The sequence below is a fragment of the Balaenoptera borealis genome (assembly GCF_965194805.1).
Source record: "Balaenoptera borealis genome assembly, chromosome: 15".
Classification (NCBI taxonomy): domain Eukaryota; kingdom Metazoa; phylum Chordata; class Mammalia; order Artiodactyla; family Balaenopteridae; genus Balaenoptera; species Balaenoptera borealis.
In genome coordinates, this window is record NC_138871.1 from 45451233 (window position 1) to 45478517 (window position 27285).

The 27285-nt window shown below is 38.5% G+C and overlaps 1 pseudogene across 1 annotated transcript; it reads right to left on the minus strand.

The window, feature by feature from the left end:
* Window positions 1-14108: 14108 nt before the first annotated feature.
* Window positions 14109-26091, minus strand: LOC309612467 (protein FAM136A pseudogene; annotated as a pseudogene). The gene has a single exon. The product of its transcript is annotated as a protein FAM136A pseudogene (transcript).
* Window positions 26092-27285: the final 1194 nt, after the last annotated feature.

Consider the following 27285-nt stretch of genomic DNA (forward strand, 5'->3'; position numbering starts at 1 on the left):
GAATTAATTGCCAACATTCAAAATATAGAGAATTCATTAAAAAGTCAAAATTTCTAGCTTTTATTGAAAGATCACAAGGTCTGGCAACACCGCCAATGTTCCCACTGGACCATAGGCTGGAGCTCGTTGTCTTCTGCCACTTTACACAGGAATTTGTGCTCCAGTAGCTCTCTCTGGTTATACTCAAGCTCTTTACTCATCTAGGTTACCTGACAGACTCAGTAGGCCAGACTTGAAAAAAAAAAAACAATGTCATCTACGCCTAGCCTTCCAGGACACAAAGATATGTCTGCCCTCCCAAGAGATGGGAGAAGAAATAGGACTTGTTCCTTCATGATAAGTCAACCACCCAGACGCAATTAATTTCTCACTAGCACTGGTAAACTTTTTGCTTCCATAAAGACCAAGATTGGTTTGGGTTTCCCTACCATCTTTCCAGACACTGAGATTTGAAGCCTTGGCAACCTTTTTAGTTATTCCCTTGTCTTTGCCTAGTAGATCAATCAACTGCTAAACCATAGAGACACCAGCAAACCTCTTATGCCCACAACCTCCTCTATATTCTCCTTGCCCACCTCCAAGATACCATGTTAATACAGGCTGTCCTCGCCCCTTGCCTGGACCATACTAATCCATGACCTCCTAGCAGTCTATTGGCTCCAGTTTATCTTTTTGAATTTATTTTCCATTTCCCATCTCTCATCCTTATCCCCAGTGCTCAGATGAACTCAACCTCTTTTTTTGCCAGTACCTGCCCTGGGTTTTTCTACTTGTGCTATCATTCCATTTCTCTCAAACTAAAATTCTCTTCCTTCCCTTCCATTTATTCAAATTTAACTCTCTTCAATAGCCTTAAATTTTACTTTCTCCTTGAATCTTTCTGTGATCCTACCTGGAAGTAATTACCCTCTCCCTCAAATTCCCACAGCACTTTACATGCACCCCTTCTAAAGCACTTCCGCCTTCAGTCTGTGTTTACAAATAATGTCCCTACTTGACAGCAAAGCTTTTGAAACTTCATTTTTGAGTTTATATTTTAACCATTCGGTATGTTCATTTTGTATTGCCCACAACTCCCAGAATGGTATCTGGCAAGTATTTTTTAGCAGGTTTTCAATATTTGTTGAAGTAGAGAAGAAAAGGAAGGCAGGTTAAAGTCTTCTACAAAGCAAAGAAGTATTTAGTAATAGGAACTTGTTTATCTTTTATTACTGTTTCCTTGCCTCTATAATGTTAAAGAAAAACTGGAATATCATTTCTAAATCTACAATATTTGGCTTAAGAATAATATGGCAAAACTATTATTTCTACCTTGATGTTTCCTTATTTTATTTTTTAACACCTTTATTAGAATATAGCTGCTTTACAATGATGTGTTAGTTTCTGCTTTATAACAAAGTGAATCAGCTATACATATAAATATATCCCCATATCTCCTCCCTCTTGCGTCTCCCTCCCAACCCTCTAGGTGGTCACAAAGCACGGAGCTGATCTCCCTGTGCTATGCAGCTGCTTCCCACTAGCTATTTTACATTTGGTAGTGTATATATGTCCATGCCACTCTCTCACTTTGTCCCAGCTTACCCTTCCCCCTCCCCGTGTCCTTAAGTCCATTCTCTACATCTGGATCTTTATCCCTGTCCTGCCCCTATGTTCTTCAGAACCATTTCTTTTACTTTAGAATCCATACATATGTGTTAGCATACGGTATTTCTTTTTCTCTTTCTGACTTACTTCACTCTGTGTGACACACTCTAGGTCCATCCACCGCACTACAAATAACTCAATTTCATTTCTTTTTATGGTGGAGTAATATTCCATTGTATATATGTGCCACATCTTCTTTATCTGTTCATCTGTTGATCAACGCTTAGGTTGCTTCCATGCCCTAGCTATTGTAAATAGAGATGCAATGAATATTGTGGTACATGACTCTTTTTGAATTATGGTTTTCTCAGGGTATATGCCCAATAGTGGGATTGCTGGGTCGTATGGTAGTTCTATTTTTAGTTTTTTAAGGAACCTCCATACTGTTCTCCATAGTGGCTGTATCAATTTACATTCCCACCAACAGTGCAAGAGGGTTCCCTTTTCTCCACACCCTCTCCAGCATTTATTGTTTGTACATTTTTTGATGATGACCATTCTGACCAGTGTGAGGTGACACCTCATTGTAGTTTTGATTTGCATTTCTCTAATGATTAGTGATGTTGAGCATCCTTTCATGTGTTTGTTGGCAATCTGTATATCTTCTTTGGAGAAATGTCTATTTAGGTCTTCTGCCCATTTTTGGATTGGATTGTTTGTTTTTTTTGATATTGAGCTGCATGAGCTGTTTGTAAATTTTGGAGATTAATCCTTTGTCAGTTGCTTCATTTGCAAATATTTTCTCCCATTCTGAGGGTTGTCTTTTCGTCTTGTTTACATTTTCCTTTGCTGTGCAAAAGCGTTTAAGTTTCATTAGGTCCCATTTGTTTATTTTGGTTTTTATTTCCATTTCTCTAGGAGGTGGGTCAAAAAGGATCTTGCTGTGATTTATGTCATAGAATGTTCTGCCTATGTTTTCCTCTAAGAGTTGTATAGTGTCTGGCCTTACATTTAGGTCTTTAATCCATTTTGAGTTTATTTTTGTGTATGGTGTTAAGGAGTGTTCTAATTTCATTCTTTTACATGTAGCTCTCCAGTTTTCCCAGCACCACTTATTGAAGAGGGTAGCTTTTCTCCACTGTATATTCTTGCCTCCTTTATCAAAAATAAGGTGACCATATGTGCATGGGTTTATCTCTGGGCTTTTTATCCTGTTCCATTGATCTATATTTCTGTTTTTGTGCCAGTACCATACTGTCTTGATTACTGTAGCTATGTAGTATAGTCTGAAGTCAGGGAGTCTGATTCCTCCAGCTCCGTTTTTCTTTCTCAAGATTGCTTTGGCTATTTGGGGTCTTTTCTGTTTCCATATAAATTGTGAAATTTTTTGTTTGAGTTCTGTGAAAAATGCCATTGGTAGTTTGATAGGGATTACATTGAATGTGTAGATTGCTTTGGGTAGTATAGTCATTTTCACAATGTTGATTCTTCCAATCCAGGAACATGGTATATCTGTCTATCAGTTTGTATCATCTTTAATTTCTTTCATCAGTGTCTTATAGTTTTCAGCATACAGGTCTTTTGTCTCCTTAGGTAGGTTTATTCCTAGGTATTTTATTCTTTTTGTTGCAATGGTAAATGGGAGTGTTTCCTTAATTTCTCTTTCAGATTTATCATCATTAGTGTATAGGAATGTAAGAGATTTCTGTGCATTAATTTTGTATCCTGCTACTTTACCAAATTCATTGATTAGCTCTACTAGTTTTCTGGTAGCATCTTTAGGATTCTCTATGTATAGTATCATGTCATCTGCAAACAGTCACAGCTTTACTCCTTCTTTTCTGATCTGGATTCCTTTTATTTCTTTTTCTTCTCTGATTGCTGTGGGTAAAACTTACACAGCTATGTTGAATAATAGTGGTGAGAGTGGACAACCTTGTCTTGTTCCTGATCTTAGAGGAAATGGTTTCAGTTTTTCACCATTGAGAACGATGTTGTCTGTGGGTTTGTCATATACGGCCTTTATTACGTTGAGGTAAGTTCCCTCTGTGCCTACTTTCTGAAGGGTTTTTATCATAAATGGGTGTTCAATTTTGTCGAAAGCTTTTTCTGCATCTATTGAGATGATCATATGGTTTTTCTCCTTCAATTTGTTAATATGGTGTATCACGTTGATTGATTTGCGTATATTGAAGAATTTTTGCATTCCTGGGATAAACCCCACTTGATCATGGTATATGATCCTTTTAATGTGCTGCTGGATTCTGTTTGCTGGTATTTTGTTGAGGATTTTTGCATCTATGTTCATCAGTGATATTGGCCTGTAGTTTTCTTTTTTTGTGACATCTTTGTCTGGTTTTGGTATCATGGTGATTATGGCCTTGTAGAATGAGTTTGGGAGTGTTCCTCCCTCTGCTATATTTTGGAAGAGTTTGAGAAGGATGGGTGTTAACTCTTCTCTAAATGTTTGATAGAATTCGCCTGTGAAGCCCTCTGGTCCTGGGCTTTTGTTTGTTGGAAGATTTTAAGTCACAGTCTCAATTTCAGTGCTTGTGATTGGTCTGTTTATATTTTCTATTTCTTCCTGGTTCAGTCTCAGAAGGTTGCACTTTTCTAAGAATTTGTCCATTTCTTCCAGGTTGTCCATTTTATTGGCATAGAGTTGTTTGTAGTAATCTCTCATGATCCTTTGTATTTCTGCAGTGTCAGTTGTTACTTCTCGTTTTTCATTTCTAATTCCGTTAATTTGAGTCTTCTCCCTTTTTTTCTTGATGAGTCTGGCTAATGGTTTATCAATTTTGTTTATCTTCTCAAAGAACCAGATTTTAGATTTCTTTATCTTTGCTATCCTTTCCTTCATTTCTTTTTCACTTATTTCTGATCTGATCTTTATGATTTCTTTCCTTCTGCTAACTTTAGGGTTTTTTTGGTTCTTCTTTCTCTAATTGCTTTAGGTGTAAGGTTAGGTTGTTTATTTGAGATGTTTCTTGTTTCTTGAGGTAGGATTGTATTGCTATAAACTTCCTTCTTAAAACTGCTTTTGCTGCCTCCCATAGGTTTTAGGTCGTCGTGTTTTCATTGTCATTTGTTTCTAGGTATTTTTTGATTTCCTCTTTGATTTCTTCAGTGATCTCTTGGTTATTTAGTAGTGTATTGTTTAGCCTCCATGTGTTTATATTTTTTACAGAATTTTTCCTGTAATTGATATCGTCTCATAGTGTTGTGGTAGGATAAGATACTTGATACAATTTCAGTTTTCTTAAATTTACCAAGGCTTGATTTGTGACCCAAGATATGATCTATCCTGGAGAATGTCCCATGAGCACTTGAGAAGAAAGTGTATTCTGTTGTTTTTGGATGGAATGTCCTATAAATATCAATAAAGTCCATTTTGTTTAATGTGTCATTTAAAGCTTGTGTTTCCTTATTTATTTTCATTTTGGTTGACCTGTCCATTGGTGAAAGTGGGGTGTTAAATTTCCCTACTATAATTGTGTTACTGTCAATTTCCCTTTTTATGGCTGCTAGCATTTGCCTTATGTATTGAGGGGCTCCTATGTCGGGTGCATAAATATTTACAATTTTATATCTTCTTCTTGGATTGATCCCTTGATCATTATGTAGTATCCCTCTTTGTCTCTGGTAATAGTCTTTATTTTAAAGTCTATTTTGTCTGATAAGAGTAGTGCTACTCCAGCTTTCTTTGATTTCCATTTGCATGGAATATCTTTTCCCATCCCGTCACTTTCAGTCTGTATGTGTCCCTAGGTCTGAAGTGGGTCTCTTGTAGGCAACATATATATGGGTCTTGTTTTTGTATCCATTCAGCCAGTCTATGTCTTTTGGTTGGAGCATTTAATCCATTTACATTTAATGTAATTATCGATAGGTATGTTCCTATTACCATTTTCTTAATTGTTTTGGGTTTGTTATTGTAGGTCTTTTCCTTTTCTTGTGTTTCCTGCCTAGAGAAGTTCCTTTAGCATTTGTTGTAAGGCTGGTTTGGTGGTGCTGAATTCTCTTAACTTTTGCTTGTCTGTAAAGGTTTTAATTTCTCCTTCAAATCTGAATGAGATCCTTGCTGGGTAGAGTAATCTTGGTTGTAAGTTTTTTCCTTTTATCAGTTTAAATATGTCCTGCCACTCCCTTCTGGCTTGCAGAGTTTCTGCTGAGAGATCAGCTGTTATGATTCCCTTTTATGTTAATTTTCCCTTGCTGCTTTTAATATTTTTTCTTTGTATTTAATTTTTGATAGTTTGATTAATATGTGTCTTGGCATGTTTCTCCTTGGATTTATCCAGTATGGGACTCTCTGTGCTTCCTGGACTTGATTGACTATTTCCTTTCCCATATTAGGGAAGTTTTCAACTATAATTTCTTCAAATATTTTCCCATTCCCTTTCTTTCTCTCTTCTTCTTTTGGCACCCCTATAATTCGAATGTTGGTGCATTTAATGTTGTCCCAGGGGTCTCTAAGACTCTCCTCAATTCTTTTCATTCTTTTTTCTTTATTCTGCTCTGTGGTAGTTATTTCCACTATTTTATCTTCCAGGTCACTTATCCTTTCTTCTGCCTCAGTTATTCTGCTATTGATTCCTTCTAGAGAATTTTAAATTTCATTTATTATGTTGTTCATCATTGTTTGTTTGCTCTTTAGTTCTCCTAGTTCCTTGTTAAACATTTCTTGTATTTTCTCCATTCTATTTCCAAGATTTTGGATCATCTTTACTATCATTACTCTGAATTCTTTTTCAGGTAGACTGCCTATTTCCTCTTCATTTGTTTGGTCTGGTGGGTTTTTACCTTGCTCCTTCATCTGCTCCGTATTTCTCTGTCTTCTCATTTTGCTTAACTTAATGTGTTTGGGGTCTCCTTTTCACATGCTGCAGGTTCATAGTTCCCATTGTTTTTGGTGTTTGCCCCCAGTGGCTAAGGTTGGTTCAGTGGGTTGTATAGGCTTCCTGGTGGAGGGGACTGGTGCCTGTGTCTGGTGAATGAGGCTGGATCTTGTCTTTCTGGTGGGCAGGGCCCCATCCGTTTGTGTGTTTTGGGGTGTTTGTGACCTTATTATAATTTTAGGCAGCCTCTCTGCTAATAGGTGGGGTTGTGTTCCTGTTTTGCTAGTTGTTTGGCATAGGGTGTCCAGCACTGTAGCTTGCTGGTCATTGAGTAGAGCTGGGTCTTAGCGATTATATGGAGATCTCTGGGGGAGCTTTCACCGTTTGGTATTACGTGGAGCCTGGAGGTCTCTGGTGGGCGAATGTCTTGAACTCAGCTCTCCCACCTCAGAGGCACAGGCCTGACACCCGGCTGGAGCACAAAGATCCTGTCAGCCACACGACTTTTGGGAAGTCTGAGGTCTTCTGTCAGCGTTCAGTAGGTGTTCTGTAGGAGTTGTTCCACATGTAGATGTAGTTCTGATGTATTTGTGGGGAGGAAGGTGATCTCCACGTCTTACTCCTCCACCATCTTGAAGGTCTCTGATGTTTTCTTATTCTATGATGCTCATCTGTGAGCTAGCTTTAGAGTCACTACCACCTTTCACAACATCCTGCAATGCAAGTGAATTACTGAAGCACATCACCTTCACGAATGTGAGTGTCTGAGAGAAGACTTGAAATTTATGCCAAGGGTGGATTGTGCTAATGTTGCCACCTAATTTCATTGATTGAGTTAGGCAAGTGAGTTGCTTTGGGACATGCTGTGGCTTTGGCTTAGCCTTACAATTAATATAACCTGGTGAAGTGACTGGGGCAGGTGGCCCTCAGGGCGTGTGGTGATGTGAGTGGTGTGCCAGATCTCATGTTGGAGACTGAGGCTCAGGTTCTGGCACTGCCACTTACCAATGAGTGATCTGGACAAGTTTATCAGTCTCTTTCTTTGCCTTTAAGTGAAGAAAATTGTGCTTTACCTATAGAGTTCTTTTCAGTTCTCAATATCTGTGAATCAGGCTGTTAGATTATAATTTTCAGTACACGATTCAGCAAATGTTTTCAGAAAGCCTTTGGTATGAGCAGTCTGAAGACAAATGGGAATTCTAGAGATTGTATTTAAAGTGGTACCTAATGGATCCCTGGAATTTTTGTACATTGACACCATGATATAGCTTCATATAGATTTCACATATTAGCATTTTGCTATAATTCCCAGAAGATGTTGGAGCAGTCATTAACCATTTCCTTAAGTAAACCGATTTGTTGCCAAATTCCCCTTTCTCCTTCTACTCTTAGCCCTGTGGACAGCACATGAGAATTGAACTACTACACTGTTTCTTCTAATGGTCACAACCAAAAGTTATGCTACTGCATATTTATGTTTCCTATAAAGTTATTTGTAGACAATGCCATAGATAGTTAAATATGATGAGATGCACACTGATTAAATTGATACTCTTGGTTGTTTGATATTTATAGAGAGAAATAAATAATGAGATTGAGCTAAAGGTTATCCCCAGCAGGAAAGAAAAAGGTCATTTAAGTGTATGCATAGCAATAAACTCCGTTTAAAAATGGTTTCTGTGGGAAATAGAGCTAGTTAGAATTGTCTTGTTTTTTGTTGTATAGTATGTACAGTAAAACTTTTCTTTATGATTTATTTTAAAATATATGAAGTTCAGCTTAGCCTCTTAGTAGCATTGCCTAATAAAACTGCAGAAATAAATAATTGTGTTGGGGAATCGAAACTAGAAGAGGCAATTGAATAAGAGAAAAAATGGTAAAGCACAGCAACTGAAGAATCTTGTTTCAGGGGGTAGAGTTACAGAAAGAACACTAACATTTTTTTTTCTTTTTTATAACTTTATTTATTTTATTTTATTTTTGGCTGCGTTGAGTCTTCGTTGCTGTGCGCAGGCTTTCTCTAGTTGCGGTGAGCGGGGGCTACTCTTTGTTGTGGTTCACGGGCTTCTCATTGCGGTGGCTTTTCTTGTTGCGGAGCACGGGCTCTAGGCGCACAGGCTTCAGTAGTTGCAGCATGTGGGCTCAGTAGTTGTGGCAGGCAGGCTCTAGAACGCAGGCTCAGTAGTTGTGGTGCACGGACTTAGTTGCTCTGCAGCATGTGGGATCTTCCCGAACCACGGCTCGAACCCATGTCCCTTGCATTGGCAGGCGGATTCTTAACCACTGTGCCACCAGGGAAGCCCCAAGAACACTAACAATTTATCTTTTGATTATCTGAAAGAAATATGGCACATTTGAGGAAGTATAAAGCACAAATGATAACCCTGAAAAAGAAGATGAAGAATGGCTATAATTATAATCTTTATATTTAGAGATTTCCAAATTTGAAGATCATGTAAACATTCCTTTGGACAGTTTCAAAATTAGAATGTATATCAAGTCTCATTAGGCATGTACTCAAGTGCTAAGTGGTGGAGATATATCTAGAACACCAAGATGGCACCATGATAATTAAAGAAAGGGACTTCCTCAAAAAACTTATTATCAAAAATGAAAGCTTTAAAAATGTGTGTGCCCCGTGATGCAGAAACTTCGTGATCAAGAATGCATCCCAAGGAAATATAGATACACATGACAATTTTCTTTGATGGTATTTAGTCAGTTTTATTTATAATTAAAAAGAGAAAGAAAGAAAAACTAGAAATGACTCACATTTCCATCAATAAGTAATTGTTTACATAAATTGTGCACACCCATACAAAGGGAGACTATTTTAATGATACAGGATAAGATGGGGGCTATTTAGTGCAGGAAGCAGGGGGAGGAGTATGGTGAACATTTCTACTTTCTTGTATTCTGGAAAATTCTCAGATAAATGAAGTTTATCTTAGAAATCTTTCAACTTTCCTTTCTGTTCTTCTCTCTCCTTTTGGATTCTAAAATCCTCAAGCTAACTCAGTCACTATAACACCTCTATGTCACAAAGTTATGTAGACTCATCTCTCCTAAACTGTTATGATTCTTCCCTTCCTTCACTAATAAATCCACAGAATCTCTCAAAAGATTCTGGGGTTTTGTTTGGATTTTTTTCATTACAATCACAACATGGCAGCAGTGCTGGGATTCTGATGAAGGGTTTGTGTTACTGTTTTCTAAGAAGAGATGATCTAGAAATTAAGTGTTTGAAGTCAGTGAGTGCCTGCAGTATTTTTCATAGAATCAGATCACATTTGTTCTGTGCACTAGCAGTAGCAAACAACTGATATTTTTAGTGGCAAATTGTCCCACTCCTACACTGGCAAGGCAAATCATATGCAGTTAAAAGTAGAAAAGGGCACCAAACACTTTGAGGCTGCTTGTTAATGGGTTTCCCTTTTTGCAAAGAACATGACTAATTACATCTGAGTATATTTTCCCTTAATTTTTTAAAGCACTTTTACATCTCCTTTCATTGTATCCTTATAATCACCCGTACAGAAGGTAGGTGACATATTATTGCACCCATTTGAGAAATGATGAAACCGAGACACAAGGATTTAATTGTAGAGCAGTAATAGGACGCAGGGTGACTGACTCTGAGCTGGACATTTTCTCTTATAGATCACAAGCAGGAGCCCCTCTAGCCAGTAAATTATTACTATAGACGTGAGGTAGAATGTGAAACTATTTCCAGGGACTCAGCTTGGGCTTATAGTTTTGCAGTTCCATTAAAAAAAAAAAATCAGAGTAGCTGTTTGTCTTTGATGGAGACAAAGAAATGGAGAGTTTTCTATGCTGAGGTAATGATACATCTAGACCAGTGGTTTATAACCAGGGACAATTTTGCCACCTCCCCTCAACCCTCTCCCCAGGGATATCTGGCAATGCCTGGAGACATTTTTGATTGTCTTAACTGGGAGGGAGTATTACTGGCATCTCATGGGTAGCAGCTAGGCCTCCTGCTAAATATCCTACAAAGCACAGGACAGACCCCACAACAAAGAATTATCCTGTTCATAATGTCACCAGTGCTGAGACTTGAGGAACCCTGCTCTAGATGTCTCTCTGCCTTGGTTAATGGTGGTTGGCATGCTCTCAATTAGTCACATGTTCAGTCTCTGCCATCAGAATTACATAAACTAATGATGGGCAAAACTTTTAAAAAGAGAGTTCAATAATGTGTTCCCTTTCCGTCCCATATGGTTCTTCCTCTTAATTCTTCACCTCCTTGCTCAGTCCTTGCTCCCCAGTTGTCATCTTCCCCACCTCCCCGGCTTAATTCATATTTCCGTGTTTCCCCCAGCCTTTTCCTCGTTGATGTCAAACTGATGCGGTACCTCTCCACTCTGGCCCCTCTCACTTGCTCTCTGACTGAGCACACAGTCTGGAAGAGACTGAGTGATGGATGAAGTTGCAGGCCCTTGAAGGCACCACCAGGAATGCTGACTGGGCCTCTCTTGGGAACTGCCTATCTCAGAGCTTCTGCTATTATTTTTGAAAGCCTGCCCAGAGTGCCTTAAAGAAAACCCACAGGCTAATTTTCCCAAAAGCAGAGTAAACTATGCTTCTCTTGGGAAGAGGACAAACAATTATATTCCACACTGCCCTACACATTGTAACCCTATTTGCTTAATATTAGTGAACTATGCATAGGTAGTCTCTGGACATTCAGATATTTTCAGCTTGCTCTTAGACAGTGGCAGAATTGAATGTACTAAATAAGAGGAGCAATTAGAGTATTAAAGAGAGTTTCCGATTTGGGGGGAAGGAAGGAGGTAGAGAGGGCCAAATTATTTTGGTATTTTATTTTCCAAAAGAATGCTGACATGGATGAGAAGCATTATCCACATCTCAGTAATAAAGATTAGAACTACATGTCTTAAAGAAGTGACTTCTTGAACGTGATTGGGCTAACCACGACTATTTTAATCAGTCTCATTAGGGTTGGCTCTGAACTAGGTAAAATGTATCAGTTTCTTCAGCTGAATTTTCATCTAGCTCAGCAGTTCTCAAAGTGTGGCCCCCATACCCCTGGGGCCTCGTGAGATGCTTTAAGAGAATCTGAAAGGTCCAAATTTTTCTCATAATGATATTAAGAAATTATTTGCTTTTCTTTTTTCTGTACCACTCTCCTCACTCATTTTGCAAAGGAATGGTAATGAGAACCCCTGGTGCCTTGGCACAACTCAAGCAGTGGCTTTCAAGTGTACTAGTTTCCAATGTCTTCCTCACCTCCATGCACTCGCAGTAAAAAGAAAATTCAGTTTCACTTAAAATTTTACTTAAGATCCTATTGAAGCAGTAGAAATTATTAATTTCTGTCAAATCTTGACCCTTGAATACCCATATTTTTAATATTCTGGTTGACAAAATGGGAAGTACACATAAAACACTGTGGCTACATATTGAAGTACAGAAGGGCAGTAGTTGTCTTGAGAAAAAGTACTGCACAGTTGTTTGAGTTGCAAGCTGAACTAGCCAATTTTTCCATGGAGCACCATGTTTACTTGGAAGAACTACTGAAATACAAACTATGGTTATTCAAACTTGGGTGTTTGGCAGAACGTTTCAAAAAAATAAATGAAGTGAACCTATTATTTCAATTGAAAAAAAAAACTACAATATTTTCTAAAGTTAAAATTTGAGTTTTTAAGCAAAAATCAGAATTTTGGAAAACTTGTATCCACCACTGTGAGTTTGACAGTTTCTGAATACTAAAAGACTTTTCTAATAAGATGAGTGGTGATATTAATTAGATTGTATAGTATTGTATAAGGAAACGTGTCAACATTGGGAAGACCTGAATAAATCTTTGTACTGATATTTTTGATATAACCAATGAATAATGTTACCAAATCATGGATGGGTGGAAGAGTCATTCAAAGTACAAGACAGACCAATGGATTTTAATGTAGCAGAGTAGGAGAAGTTCATTGATGTGAACTTTTTGTTCACAAAAAAGCAATGAACCAAGTTTGTTGGTTTCAGATTCAGACTGCAAATAACCTTTAAAATACCACAACTTACTGGGTTTTGGTGTAGTATCAAATAGTCATATTAACAATTATCTGAAAAGGCTATTAATATACTCCTTCCTTTTCCAAATACGTATCTATATAAGGCCAAATTTTCTTCATATACTTCAACCAAAACAACATGTTGCAACAGATGGAATGCAGAAGTAGATGTGAGAATCCAACTGTCCTGTATTAAGCTAGACTTTAAAGACCTTTGCAAAATGTAAAATAGTATCTCTCTTCTCACTAATTATTCTTTGTTTTAGGGAAAAATAGCTCTTTCTCACAAAACTTTGTTATGTTAACATGTAATGAATGGATATATTCATATTATTATTTTTTTTTGGAAGAAAAATTGTCTTATTTATTTTTAAAACCAAACCACTAGGAAAATATATCACAGTCTTGAAACAGCAAACAGACAGGCTATATTATCAAGTCATAAGTTGGTAAAAACACAACAAGGTCCTTAATAAAATGATAAGGTGCCAAAACTGGGGCAAGAACAACATGTCGCAAAAGTGGTATTTGGTAACGGGGGGCTGTCCTGTTTTTTGCTCTAAAGGAGTCACAGTTTGCCCCTGAGTTGCTTACTTTTTCTCCTTTGACCTTTGTGTTGCCAAGGGATTGTTTCAACAGAGCTCTGTTATTACAGGGGGCAAAGTAAGCAATACTGGGTTTAGGCTTTCATTCTATTTTGTTTTATGAAAACCAGATTTTTCCAAAGCCAGTGCTTCATACCTCTCTTAATTAAGCAGCTAACAATTCCTCTTTCTCTGTTCATTCCTGAATACTAGCATATAGCACAATCAAAATCCCCTTTCCCTTCAAGGGTGAGTGTCACTGCAAGATTGTCTTGTCACTTGACTGACTCTGCTGCAGACAGAGTCTGCTGGCTCATCATGGCTGCCAGTTAGAGGGAAGGTTTGCTTCCCTTACCATTGTGAAAGCGCTTCTTATATTTTTGCAGGGTCTCCAGGCTGAAATATGTCATGTGTGAGAATTTTAAGGAATGCGCATCCACATTTTGATGGCCAGAAATGAATATCCGCAAGGACCCTTTCAAAGTTTTTATCCAAACTGCCTCTCCCAACTCTACATCTTAAAGTAACTTCATGCCCTTGTATATAAAACGAAACCAAGCAAAACAAATCCCCAGAAGCCCCCTTTCCCCTTCTAAATTAGTGACCTCATGAATTTTGTTTTACTTCCACTTTGTGGGAAATGTTGTAGTGATCCTTCTGGTTAACAGGAGGTTGGCAACAAACAGAAACACCTCTCCTCACACTCCACCAGATCATAAGCAGGTCAGATGAACCTGCCAGCCTGTTGGTATCTGTGTACTAAGAGAATGTGGTACCTTGGAGGGCTCTGGTTTGGTACAAGGGAGACTCCCTGTTGCCAGGATAAGCACTTGCCACGTGAAATTCAGGCTCATAAAAACTCTCCTGTGCTATCTATGACCCAAATTTTAGCACCAGTTTTTTTCACTTTCTAGGATTCAAACACAAAGGAACCAGTGTCCAGAGGCAAGTGACATAGGCCTTAAACTTGCTGCCATCCTTAATTTCCTCATTCATAAACTTTCCTTAGAAAACCCAAATCCCCATTCCTCTTTTTAAACAGATTCCTGCCTTCAGCCCCGATGGCCAATAGCAGACATCTATTTCCCGGTGGATGAGAGAGACTCCTTCATCTTCTTGGTCATGGTTGGGATGAGGTTCATGTGCTCATCCACACTCTAGGTCCCACAGCTCTCCAGCTGCCGCTTCACCTGAAGCTCTTTACTCCCCGCATCGATTGAATCTTTGGCTTTGTCGTTGCCATGCATAGTGCACCGGGCCAGGCTGTCCTGGAACCTCTCCAGCTCGCTGGTCACCAGGGCCTGGGCTGGAGCCAGAGGTGCATGGCAGCGCTCAGTGCACGGGTGCACTTGCTGCATGGACGCCTGGCTGTCCTCACAACAGCCGGCGCTGCGCCGGAACATGAGGCCCTGCATCTTCCAGATGTTCTCTCTCTCCAGACTCTTCATCATAGAGTCCACCGCCTCCTGCGCCCGGAGCCGCTGCAGCTCCGCCATGGCAACCCCGCTCTGCTCCCTGCCGCGCCGGCGCCCACATGGACTCCCGCGCACGAGCCCCTATTAATATTATTTTAAAATAGGTATGTAAAAACTTTCTGTTTTAATTTATATTGCAGTGAATGTTAATAGCTAAAATCCACATCACAAAGAGTGTAAAGGGGTCCTGAGAACAATGATTTGGGAACCACTGATCTAGAATACCATAAATTGCAGTATGGGCACTGCAAACGATCTCTTCGAAGCAAATATGGGCTACTTCCTTTCCTCATTTAAAACAATAATGATTACATATGGATAGTATTTTGTACTTTCCAAAGTGCTTTTATATGCATCAACGAATTAATCTTTTGAGTAATCTTATAGGTCAGGGATTGTTTTCTCCATGTTATTAAAAAGAAAAGAAAAGAAAAGAAAAGAGGTCCAGAGCAATCAGGCAGCTTATCTTAGGTCAGAGAGCCAGTAAAAGAATGAGATCTGACCTCAGATTTTCCAATTTTAAATTTCATCATATTTTTGAAATACTACCATATAGGTTCAGAAACTGTTAGAAATTATTAGCATGTGAACAATTCAAATTATCATCAGTTTGAAAAAGGGGTTATTAAATTACCTTCAGGTGACCAATATTAAACTCAAATATATTTTCAAATCATACTGGGTTTGAGTTATGCTCTTTATGCTGACATGCAGATTATTTCAAATTCTGAATTAGTAATATCTAAATGAATGTTTTTTATAACCTCTTTATATCTGTCCATTGTATTAGATTTAACTATGAGAAACTGTCAATATTCTCTCCTTTTTTGACATAAAAATGACAACTTCATGTGGCTCAACTTAATGCAATTTTGAAAACACAGAAGATTAATGAAATCTTTTAAATTAGGTTTAAAATTATATAAAAAGTATGAAAAAGTATAGACTGAATAAAAAGCAGCCTATGTAGAAACCCCAACTCCTAGTCCCATACCCCAGCATTCTGAGATAACTACTGCCAACAATTTCCTGTATATCCTTTTACGAATTGTCCATGGATACACAATCATACATATATCTGCTAAAACATACACACAAGTGGAATCATACTAAACAAACTACTCTGCAAATTGCTTTTCTTGCTTAATATGTTTGGATATCATTTCATTTGATTCATATATGTAGTTCTATTCCTTTTTTAAAGTTCTGTTAATCTATTGGAGGATGTACAATAATTGACTACTGAATTTAAAAAATATTGACAATAATAATATCCATATGGTAAAATGCACTAATCTTAAAGTTTATTTTCTGCATGTGTATATACATGTGCATGTACATTAATTTCTACATGTGTATGTATACCTGTGTAACTGCCACCTAGATCGAAGTATAGAATATTCCCAGCATTCTAGAAGACTCCACCAAGTTGTTTTTTTGGGAAGGAAGAAATTTTCCTCTATCCTTCTAGGTTCTTCTGACTGGTCTAAGAATTAAATTGACATGAGACATATTAACAGGAGAAAATCACACAGAAGTTTAATAACATGTTAACATGGGAGAGACCCAGAAAAACTGAGTAACTCTTCAAAATGGCTGCAGCCCTCATCTTAAATACCATCTTCAGCTAAAGACAAAAGAGAATGTTGTTAATGTTGTTAATAATAACAACAGGGAGTAGTGGTTTGGGACTTCAGGGGGGTGGAATGCAATTTATAGGGAGATAGAAAAGCAAAAGTTTGGTAAATAAATGTTTGCTGGGCCATACAGAGACAATGGGACACAGAGAGGAACTTTAACAAACAGACTTTGCTAGGTTCTTCCCTGTCTATACACCTAGTTCATATTATAGTTTTCTATGCTGATCGCTCCCGTCCTGGAACAGCTCCTCCATCTACATTCTTTAGGCAGTTAGGGGGGAGGTCAAAGTTTCCTTCCTGAGTCTTTTGGGCCTTGATTGTTTTCAGCTCAAAATAATCCACATACCAGAGAGACCTTTTGGGGTGGCAAATTTTGCTCCCCAGCAGTTCCCAGCCAATACCACCCCAACCCAGCCACCATTATTCTGATTTTTATCAACATAGTTTGATTTTGTCTGTTCTTAAACTTCATATAAATAGAATCATACTGTATGTTTTTGGTGTGTGAGTGCCTGATTTCTTTTGCTCAACATCAGTTCTCTGAGATCAATCCACATTATTGTGTGTAGTAGTAGTTTGTTCCTTTTTATTGCTCTATAGTCTTCCATTGCATGAATTTATCCATTCTACTGTTGATAGACATTTGGTTTTTTATTTTTAAAGTTTTAGATGTTATGAATAAAGCTTTCATGAGCATTCTTTACACGTCTTTTAGTGGACATATCCATTCATTTTATTTGGTATATTTTACCAAATGATAGAATATACCAAATAAAATATTCCAATTTATTCTTTGATGATTTAGGAACTTTTGTGTTAACCTTTTTTACCAAAATTACACTCAATAGTAATTTTTAGCAAATTATTTTTTTGGATTAATCTTTAAACAAACTACAACATTTAGAATAAACTTAACAAACTTAACTTACAACTTACAACAAACTAACAAACAAACTTAACATTTAGAACAATCTGACATTATCACCTGTTTCTAAACATAAACATGGTTCTGGTTATTCACTGCTTGAAACTACAATTATTAATAAGTTAATATTACTGGAAATAGGTTTATTAGTATGGTTTCTTTCTTTTGATTAAATACTGAGTGACCAAAGTATATTTTTAAAATAAAGTATCACCTGTGGTAATTTATGGATGGGGAATTTTTAAAAACACTGGAAACCATACATTGCTCTCATGCTCTAGGCGTTTATATTAAATTGCCTACTTGACACCTCTGCTTCAACATCTGGAGCTCAAAAGTTCTAAAATGGAATCCTGACTTCCCACCCCTTTCTAATGTACTTCTCTCCTCTCCCCACTTCCCACCTGTTCCTCTTCCAGTCTTCCTCACTTCAGAAAAAGGCTCACCCACTTACCCGTTGCTTAAGCCAGAATCCCAAGCTTTATTTCGGATTCCGTCCTCTTCTTACATTCCATCCATCAGGGAGTTCTGTCATTTCCCCCTCATAACCATCTCTTATTTGTTCTCTCCTTCCCCATCTCAGTGCAACAGTAGCCCAAGCCACTAGCTTTTCTTGCCCAGACCTCCAAAATAGGCTCTTTTCTGGTGATGGTGGTTTCACTTTTTTTTTTTTTTTTGGCTGCGCCATGAGGCTTCCGGGATCTTAGTTCCCTGACCAGGGATCGAACCTGGGCCCAGGCAGTGAAAGTGCCGAGTCTTAACCACTGGACCACCAGGGAATTTCCAGGTGTTTTCACTTTTGACACCCTCTGTCTGTTCCCCACAGAGCAGTCAGAATAATTTCTAACAACATAAATCAATTTTATTCTCCTGCTTACAACTCTTACCATAACATCTGAAAAAGAAATTCAGCTCATTACCATGGCCTACTAATCCAGAATAATGTGGCATCTACTAACCTGTCCCACCCCATCTGGTGCCATTAAGCTCTAGCTACATGGCCTCCTTTTAATTCCTTGAGCATGTCGTGCAAGCCCTTTCCCCCCTCATCCCTTTTCACATGCAGTTTCCTCTCCTTATGAGACTCCCTACCATCACACATGGTTTGCTCCTTCTCAGCATTCCATTCTTAGCTTAACTCTAACCTCCTTGGAGTGGCCTTTCCTCATCGCCTGATCTAAGTAGCCCACTATCTTCTATTCTCCTACTCTAGTTTTTAAGTAGCACTTACCCAAAATTGTAAATATATATGTATTTTCTTTATTATCTTCTTTGTTGCATCAGTTAAGATTTGGTTCAACTGCCAACCAAAATACAGTGGCTGGAAAAGATAGTGGTTCATTTTTCTCTCATATAAACAAAGTTTAGAGATAGGTAGGTCAAGGTTAGTATGATAGCTCTATGATCCTAAGAGATCTAGGTTCCTTCTCTCTAGCTGCTCCACCGAATTCATCATGTGGCTTCCACCTCACAGTTCAAAGTGGTTGCTCAAGCTCCAGCCATCATGCTTTTATTTCCTCCATCAGGAATCAGGAAGGTAAATGTGGTCTTTTTGCAAGGTGGGGGAGGTCATAAACACAGTTAAAAGTCGTGAGTTCTTTAATGTTGGTTCAAGCAAAGATTAGCAATTGGTGTTAAAACTATTTTAGGTAAATGGCTGATGAGAAAAGGACCTCCATAAAGTGCCCTCCAAAACTCTACACAGATTTCTTTTTGTCCATGAGGAGAAAAAAGTAGCTTTATAGTGGAGGAGTCAGGCCATCATCAGTTTAACGCAGTACCGTAGTCAAATATGCTGTGCCTCTTGATGTGACTGAAGTACACAGTACCACCTGTGATGTAATCTTGCCAAAAATGTTTGAGTCTAATTGGACCTTTTGTTATAACTTCCAGTTTTATAGGAATTACAAGGAAAAGAGAAATGAACTAAATGATACCCTGGGGAAGCAATCAGATAGATTGAGGAATTGGAACAATTGTCTCTGTCTCTGTCTCTTTAATATTTCAGTATCATGAATATACGGACTAATTTATTTTAAGAAGACTGAGGGAACATAACAACTAGATGTGCTGTGTGGTCCTCAATTGGATCCTGGTTTGGACTAACCAGCTATAAATGGCATTGTGTAGACAACTGGAGAAATGTCAATATGGGTGGGTATTAAGATATGATATACTGTTAAGGAATTATTAATAATCAGCTGTGATTATGTTATTTTGGCTATGTAGGAAAATGTTCTCAATTTAAAGGATGCATATTAAAATTTAGGGGAAGAATGATGAGTGCTATTTACTTAAAATTCTTCAGCATAACAAATTGGGGGTCTATTTCTCAAGAAGAAGGGGATAATGGATACTGGGGGCCAACAAGAAGTCCACCACTAGACTGTAAACTGTATGAGGGCAGGGACTATGCCTATTTTGCTTCCCACTCCATAACCACTGTGTAACGTAGGGCCCAGCATGGAGTAGGCCCTTCAGATATATTTGTTAAATGAAGGAATAAATGAGTATGGGAAAGAAATGCAGAAATTATCCATGACTTCCACTGACACTGAAAATTCAGCAGACATCGCTTAAGAGATCATGGTACTTGAAAAATAAGTACTACTGAAACATAACCATGTGCTATAATTGTAATTAAAAAGATAAGAAAAACTATAAAACTTCAAAAAAAACAACCCCAAATCCCCAAAGGTAGAAAACATTAAAATGGTAAAATAATAATGAGCAGGATACTATTATTGATTTTATTGCCCTGTACCTATTTCTTTTGGAGTCCAGGACATTGAACTGTCGTTTTGTAATAAAAGAAAAATAACCAAATATGAAAAACTAAATTTCATGTGTTTTTCATGAGATTGTTAGAAATTCAAGTAGATATTTTTCTTCTCCTTACTCCCCACCTTCTCTCTTCTTCCTACTACTGCAATAGTAACATAGCCAGACACTCACTGAAACAGAGCAAGACCCTGCGGGGCCTTCCCAGGGACAGACCCCCTGTGTCCCCTAGTTTGTAAAAAAGCTTTAGCCTCCTAGGCCTTCCCTGAATTCCAAAGAGCAAATTTAATCAGAGGAGTGAAAAGAACAAACAAAAAACCCCCCAAAACACCTGCAGAAACAAAGGAAAACAGTCAAGCAAGACAAAATAATAATAGTTTAGCCATAAAACAAAGTCAAGGACCTTTAGTTCCTCCTCAGGGGCTATAAATAACATCCTGAGCCATATCCTTGAGTTGTTTTGCAGATACTAAATCTCCCACCAGATAGAAGAAGCTAACTGCGTGATGACCATGAGCATGTAGCCCCCAGATGCTGGAGCCTGAGGATTGATAACACTGACCCCTGTAACATCACCCTGTTACCTCACCATCAACCAATCAGAAGAATGTCCACAAGCTGATCAGGCAGCCCTCGACCCTCTTCCTCACCTTGCCTTTAAAAATCCTTCCCTGAGAGCCATTCGGCAGTTTTGAGCAGTAGCTACCCATGTGCCTTGCTTGGTCTTGCAATAAACACTGTACTTTCCTTCACCATAATCTGATGTCAGTAGATTGGCTTTATTGTGCTTTGGGCTGGTGGACCCAAATTTGGTTCAGTAACACCATTTGCTGGCTGTATCTCCTACTGATTAGCCAACTACATTCCAGGAGAGTTTTCTCCTTTCTGGCATCTTTAATTGAAAAGTAATAATTAAATTTTTACTATATGTATGAAGTTATTTTTTAAAAAAGAAAAAAACTGATTAAGTCTAAATCATAGATCTTATTCTCAGGGAGTCAGGATCAACACAGGTAAAACAAAAGTAAAAAATGCCAAAAATACCTTATTTTTCCCTCGTGCTTTACATTTACAAAGAGCTTTGAAAACAAAATTTCATTTATTCCTGAAATGATACCTTGCTGCAGGCTGAATAACAAGAGATTAATTGACTTGCTCAAGGTCCTCTCCGTAGTTAGAGAGAAATCTGGTATCAGAAGCCTTGTTTTCTTTTTTTCTTTTTTTTTTGGCTGCATTGGGTCTTCATTGCTGTGCACGGGCTTTCTCTAGTTGTGGCGAGCGGGTGCTACTCTTCATTGCGGTGCGCAGGGTTCTCATTGTGATGGCTTCTTTTGTTGCAGAACATGGGCTCTAGGCGCACGGGTTTCAGTAGTTGTGACACGCAGGCTCAGTAGTTGTGTCTCGCAAGCTCTAGAGCGCAGGCTCAGTAGTTGTGGCGCACAGGCTTAGTTGCTCCGTGGCATGTGGGATCTTCCCGGACCAGGGCTCGAACCCTTGTTCCCTGCATTGGCAGGTGGATTCTTAACCACTGCACCACCAAGGAAGCCCAGAAGCCTTGTTTTCTGACTCTGTCCCACATCCCTTATGTATGGCACTACCTTCTGAAAGCCAAAACTTAAGACCAGCATTGCATTTTTGACTCTGCGGTGTGCCAAGGACAACTAACTGATCTACCTTATGATTGAAGTACATTTTGACTTAGAGATGATTTCTAAAGCTTTCTGTCCTTTCTGTGGGATTTTTTCCCCCATTTTTCTTAGCAACCAAGAAGCACCACTTTATTTTCCCTGTTCTCCTGGCTGAGCTCCTGCAGCTGTGTCCAATGTGATCATCCAGAGAGAAAGAAAACCTCCAACTACCATGAATCGTGCTTAACCCAATAAGAGAACATTGTGGATTCTACTAGGAGAACTTCAGCTAAAATTTCCTCCAAACAGCAAAGCTGTGAAATGCATGCCAGCTGAAAGTGGCTGGTAGCTGGCATGTATACCATAGTAATCCCTTAGGAGTAAAAAAGAATCTGTGATTTTGAGTGGTGCATTTAACATTATCACCACCTACACAGTCAGTTAAAAGCTGTTCATGGCTGAAGAGAAACCCCTGATTCCCTCCCACGTCATATCTCAGCTTCGTTTTGGTGTGAGCTGTGGGCGGCTTCATCAAGAATGTTTATACCCTTTACCCAGAACACACATTCCCATAGTGCAACACTTGTAGATTCCATAAAATAGAAAATCAATTTAGTAATATTTAATAATAAGTAAATAATAAAAATACAATAAATCAAAAAAATATCTTCCCTGACTTTCCCCTCTCCTTTATCCCCTGTATATCGCTAATGAGTCCCTGAGGTCTCTCCATTTTTTTTAAGTCCCTCAAATATATTATTTATTTCCACTCTACCACCCTTGTTTAAGTTCTTTTCATCTTTAGTACTACAAAAAACCCAATGAAATACTCTTACTACCCATTTTCCCTTCACTTTCTCCAAGTTATTCTTTTCATGTTCCACATAGTTTTGTTGAATCAAGTTCTTTTCCAGCGCAAACATACAATGACTTGTAAAGCCTTAGCTGCTCTGACATTCCAGGTCCTCTAGAATATGGTCTCCCCTTACCTATGTGACCTTATCTTGCTTTCCTAATAATAATTATTATTATTATTATTTCCTAACAACAATAATAATTGCTATTAATTGAGTACCCAAATCGCAGACTCTGTGTTATGTGCTGTCCCTATTCAATTTGCTAATGCAAACTCTTGCTCCAACTAGTCCTGTGTCCTTATGTTTCCCACGTAGGCATTGCTCTTTTCTATAGTGTGCTCTATTTCTATATCTTCTATGTCCCCAAATTCTACTAAGATGTTTAATACCACCGTATGATTATTTAGTCATTTCAGGTATGTAAATTTACCTCCTGTAAGTTGTCATATATTGGCAGCCATGGATGGGCTTCAAAGGGTGCATGAACCATTTATGATAGTATGTTTTGCATTTGTGCCTTTTTCCTAGGTCAGGAGATCTCATAGCATCCCAAAGAAGTCCACTGAGGGGGTTGAGTTACTCTCTGGATACCAAGCCATACTGTCAGTCATTCCTGCTTAAACATAGGAAATATATATCTTATTGCATACCCTATGATCCTCCACTGTAAAAAAAACTTCTAGCTAAGGTGCATGGGCCTGAGTTTTAAAATTCTGATCTGCTTTTTCACTCTGTATTAAATGAGGTGTCCTGAATTTTGATGTGGAAAATACTATCACTATATGCAGAGCTTATTTCAACAATAATTTTAAATTAAATATTTTTGAATAGGTAATACAATTACACAGTTTGAAGGTCAAAGCTACATAAAAAGGATAACCAGTGAAGTCTCACTCCTAACTGCCTTTTACAGATAACGATCATCAAAAAAGATTTTAATACTATAGATAATACAATAATGTCTGTAGCTACATCCATCAACGCTCTTTTGTTTGCAAGTAACAGAAATTTATTTCATACCAGTGTAAACAACAACAAAAAGAAATTTCTTTAAAGAATGGAGTATCTCAAGGAAGGCAGATAGTACCCCAGGTTTCAGGAAGGATTAGAACCAGGAGTTGGGAATCCATCAAGAACACAAGCAGTCAATTTTTGTCTGACTTACTGTGCTCGTTGGCTTCAGTCCTCTCTCTTTCTCTCTTTCCAAATTGACTTGTTTGCTTTGGCTGCATAAGGCCAAACATAGCTACCCCCTTGCTCCTGAGTATACTCATCCTCAGTTCAGATGACCAGCCCAGCTTCTTATGTCTCAGGGCTAATTCTTAGAGACAGACAGAGAGACAGAGACAGAGAGATTGAGGTGCTGTTTGGCCTGACTAGGGTCACGTGTGCATCCTTGGTTGATCAGCTCTGGACAGGCGAGCAGGGAAACAATACAAACATAGATGCCAGGGATTAAGCCCTGTGTAGGGAAGTTAAAGCAAAGGGGTGTGGACCAGCCTAATATCCCCCAAAGTGCCTACCAAAGCAGTCTTGGTCAACTAGCTTTTAATTTTCATGGCCCTGAGGCCACCTTTGGTTCAGATAGGTACCCAGTGCTGATGATCTCTTTTCGTTTTGGCAGGAAACAACCCAGAGTATGGGTAGCATACTCTCCTGAGACCTGGAGGACTGCTTATCCTAATTTTTTTTTTTTTGGCCGCACCATGCGGCTTGCGGAATCTCAGTTTTCTGACCAGGGATTGAACCTAGGCCATGGCAGTGAAACCCCAGAATCCTAACCACTAGGCCACCAGGGAACTCCCCTGCTTATCCTATTTTTATTTAAAGTTTCCCTGGGTTAATTTACGTTGGCTACTATGTGCTATTCTCACACTAGCTGATGCTTATATTATCACCTCTGGTTACCTCCTGGATGTCTCCTAGTCAGGAACAAGGACCACTGCCTAATCACCAATTATAACAGCACAGAGTAATGTGTAGCTCATACCAGATCCTTCCTTCCGTCTCTGTTTTGAAGAAGGTGGGGGTGAATGCCACTAAGAAAGACAAGTATTGCCTAAGTAACAATACCAAATTTTAATACATAAGGAATATGGCTCTAAAGTACTTATATGTCATAATGGTGCTAAATGAACTTCACGGATGTTATTTCTTCTCAATACTTTTCTTATCTATGAGCTCAGCATGGTATTAGTAGAAGCTATTTGAGAAAAGCAAAAGAGATACTGTCTTTTTAGGTGAGATTTTCCAGCAGAACAAATGTTAGCAGTCTTCCATCCATCTTTCCTTCCTTACATCCTTCCTTCCTTCTAAATATAGCAGCATCTTCTCAGAACTTCCCAGGACTTGTACTGTCTGAAATTCTTATTTCACTGCATAAAATATCCTACATAATGTTTATGAATAAAAACTAAACTGCGTAGTGTACTTCCGTGTGCTCTTATAAGTATTTTATGATTACTCAACTAATCCTTGAAACCAGTCTTTGAGGTGGCCACGATTATTATCCCTATTTTACAGATGAGGAATGAGGCACAGAGAAAATAATTGTTCAAAATCACAAACCTAGTAAGTGGGACTGTCAGGATTTAAACCTAAGACGTTTGGCTCTAGAATCTATGCTTCTAACCCCTACCTTCACTATCTCAGAGTGAAGGCGATTCTTCAAAACAGTGATTGTCAAATTGTTTAACATGTTTTAGAAAATATTCTGGGGGCACACTTAACAGGAATGACAAATCTGCCGATGCAGTTCATTTGTGAGGCCACAGAATGAAGTGTGTCTGAACTGGTCTGGTTGCCGTTTACCTCTCTAGTCATTTCTTTAGGGCTTACCTTTGGCAAATGCCACCTTTCTCACAAGCTTTACATTTGGAAACTGTTTGTGAATAAAAAATTTTTTGAGAGCATTCTAGCTCCAAATCGACATAATATTTTCCCTTCCAAGTTGTTATTATTTGTAATAACATTGCTCACTTGAATGCTTCTCTTCTCCTAGGTGGTGGTCACTCGTACTGGCTATAACAGCAGAGCTCTGCTTGGAAGTGGTAAAAGAGATGAAAGTAAAATTGATAACTAAGCTTGGTGAAACTTGAGAATGGAATAGGACAAGATGGGTTACTGCTTTGGAGAGGTTTTGATCTAAATATGGAAAGTGATTATGAACTGTTTGTAAAGATTTGGAGAATCAGTATGACCCTATAAAGACAACAGGCAGGAATGCCATGCTTGAATCATAATCTACAAGCTAAGACCCTACAGGGCTCACGACTCCCTAAATATGTTCTCAGAGAGATTTCCAATAAAATCATATACACATACATAATGACTGACATATCGAGTTAGGGTACATTTGAGATTAGTGAGGAGGAATACAAATTCAGATTGGGCGGCAGAGCTGTATGCTTTTCTTCAGCCACTTTAAGTTATGATGGTGCAAGAATAGAGAAAGCAGGTTTGGATTTAACTGAGCTTGTGGTTTCGCCAAGCTAGATAGGGGAAGAGAGTTGAGAGAGTCTTTGCTATTCTCAACTATTTGTTCTTCTATGTAAATTTTTGAAGTATCTTGTCAAGTTTCATATAAAAGTCTTGTGATTTTGATTTGAACTTCCTTGACCATACTAATCAGTTTGGGACTAATTGCCTCCTTTATGATACTGAATCTTCTTATAACTCTTCATATCTTTGTCTCTGTAATATCTTTTTTTTTTTTTTTTTTTTTTTTTTTTTTATAGCTACTTTATTTATTTATTTATTTGGCTGTGTTGGGTCTTCGGTTCGTGCGAGGGCTTTCTTTAGTTGCGGCAAGTGGGGGCCACTCTTCATCGCGGTGCGGGGACCGCTCTTCATCGCGGTGCGCGGGCCTTTCACTATCGCGGCCCCTCCCGTTGCGGGGCACAGGCTCCAGACGCGCAGGCTCAGTAGTTGTGGCTCACGGGCCCAGCTGCTCCGCGGCACGTGGGATCTTCCCAGACCAGGGCTCGAACCCGTGTCCCCTGCATTAGCAGGCAGACTCTCAACCACTGCGCCACCAGGGAAGCCCATGTCTCTGTAATATCTTTTAATGAGGTTTTAAATTTTTCTCCAAAAAATAAATAAATAAAAGAAATCACATGTACTAAATCTAGCAACAATGGACATGAAGAAAAATTGTCTATCACTTCCTTGTTCAGTATTTTCATAGTTAAAGCTGTCTTATGAAAATTTTCCATCTAGGTTTCATCATAAAATTATGAAATAAATTATTACTATCTCAAATTCTTCCTTTGAGACTCAAATGGTTTAGTAATAACAAATGCTGTAACTTGGCTGCCGATTTAGAAATAGTTCTCTTGTAGCTGTTTTCTGAGTTTTTATCCTTTGAGTAGGCTGTCTTGCCTCTCTCAGAGATATTGTGTTATATCTCCCTTGGAAAAATACACCTTCCCTTCCCTTCCCTTCCCTTCCCTTCCCTTCCCTTCCCTTCCCTTCCCTTCCCTCCCCTCCCCTCCCCTCCCCTTCCCTTCCCTCCCCTCCCCTTTCCTTTTTCCTTTCCTTTTCTTTTTCCTTTCCTTTCCTTTCCTTTCCTTTCCTTTTCAGCTTAGTTCCCTTACATAACACAAAATTTAGAAAGGCAATGTCTTCAAGAGATTGTGTAAAGGTTATAAGGCATCATGCATTATTTTAATTAATTACTCAAGTTCACACTGATTATATTAGATATTTTGAAATCCAATAATTTGACTAAAATGAGTGTTCTTTTTTTGTGTGTGCACATCCGCATGCATGTAAAATTTGGCTATGTTTGTATTAGTTTCCTAAGGCTGCCATAACAAAATACCACAAACTGGGTGGTTTAAAGAAACAGAAATGTATTCTCTCACACTTTTGGAGGCTAGATGTAGGAAATCAACGTGTTGACTGGGCCATGCT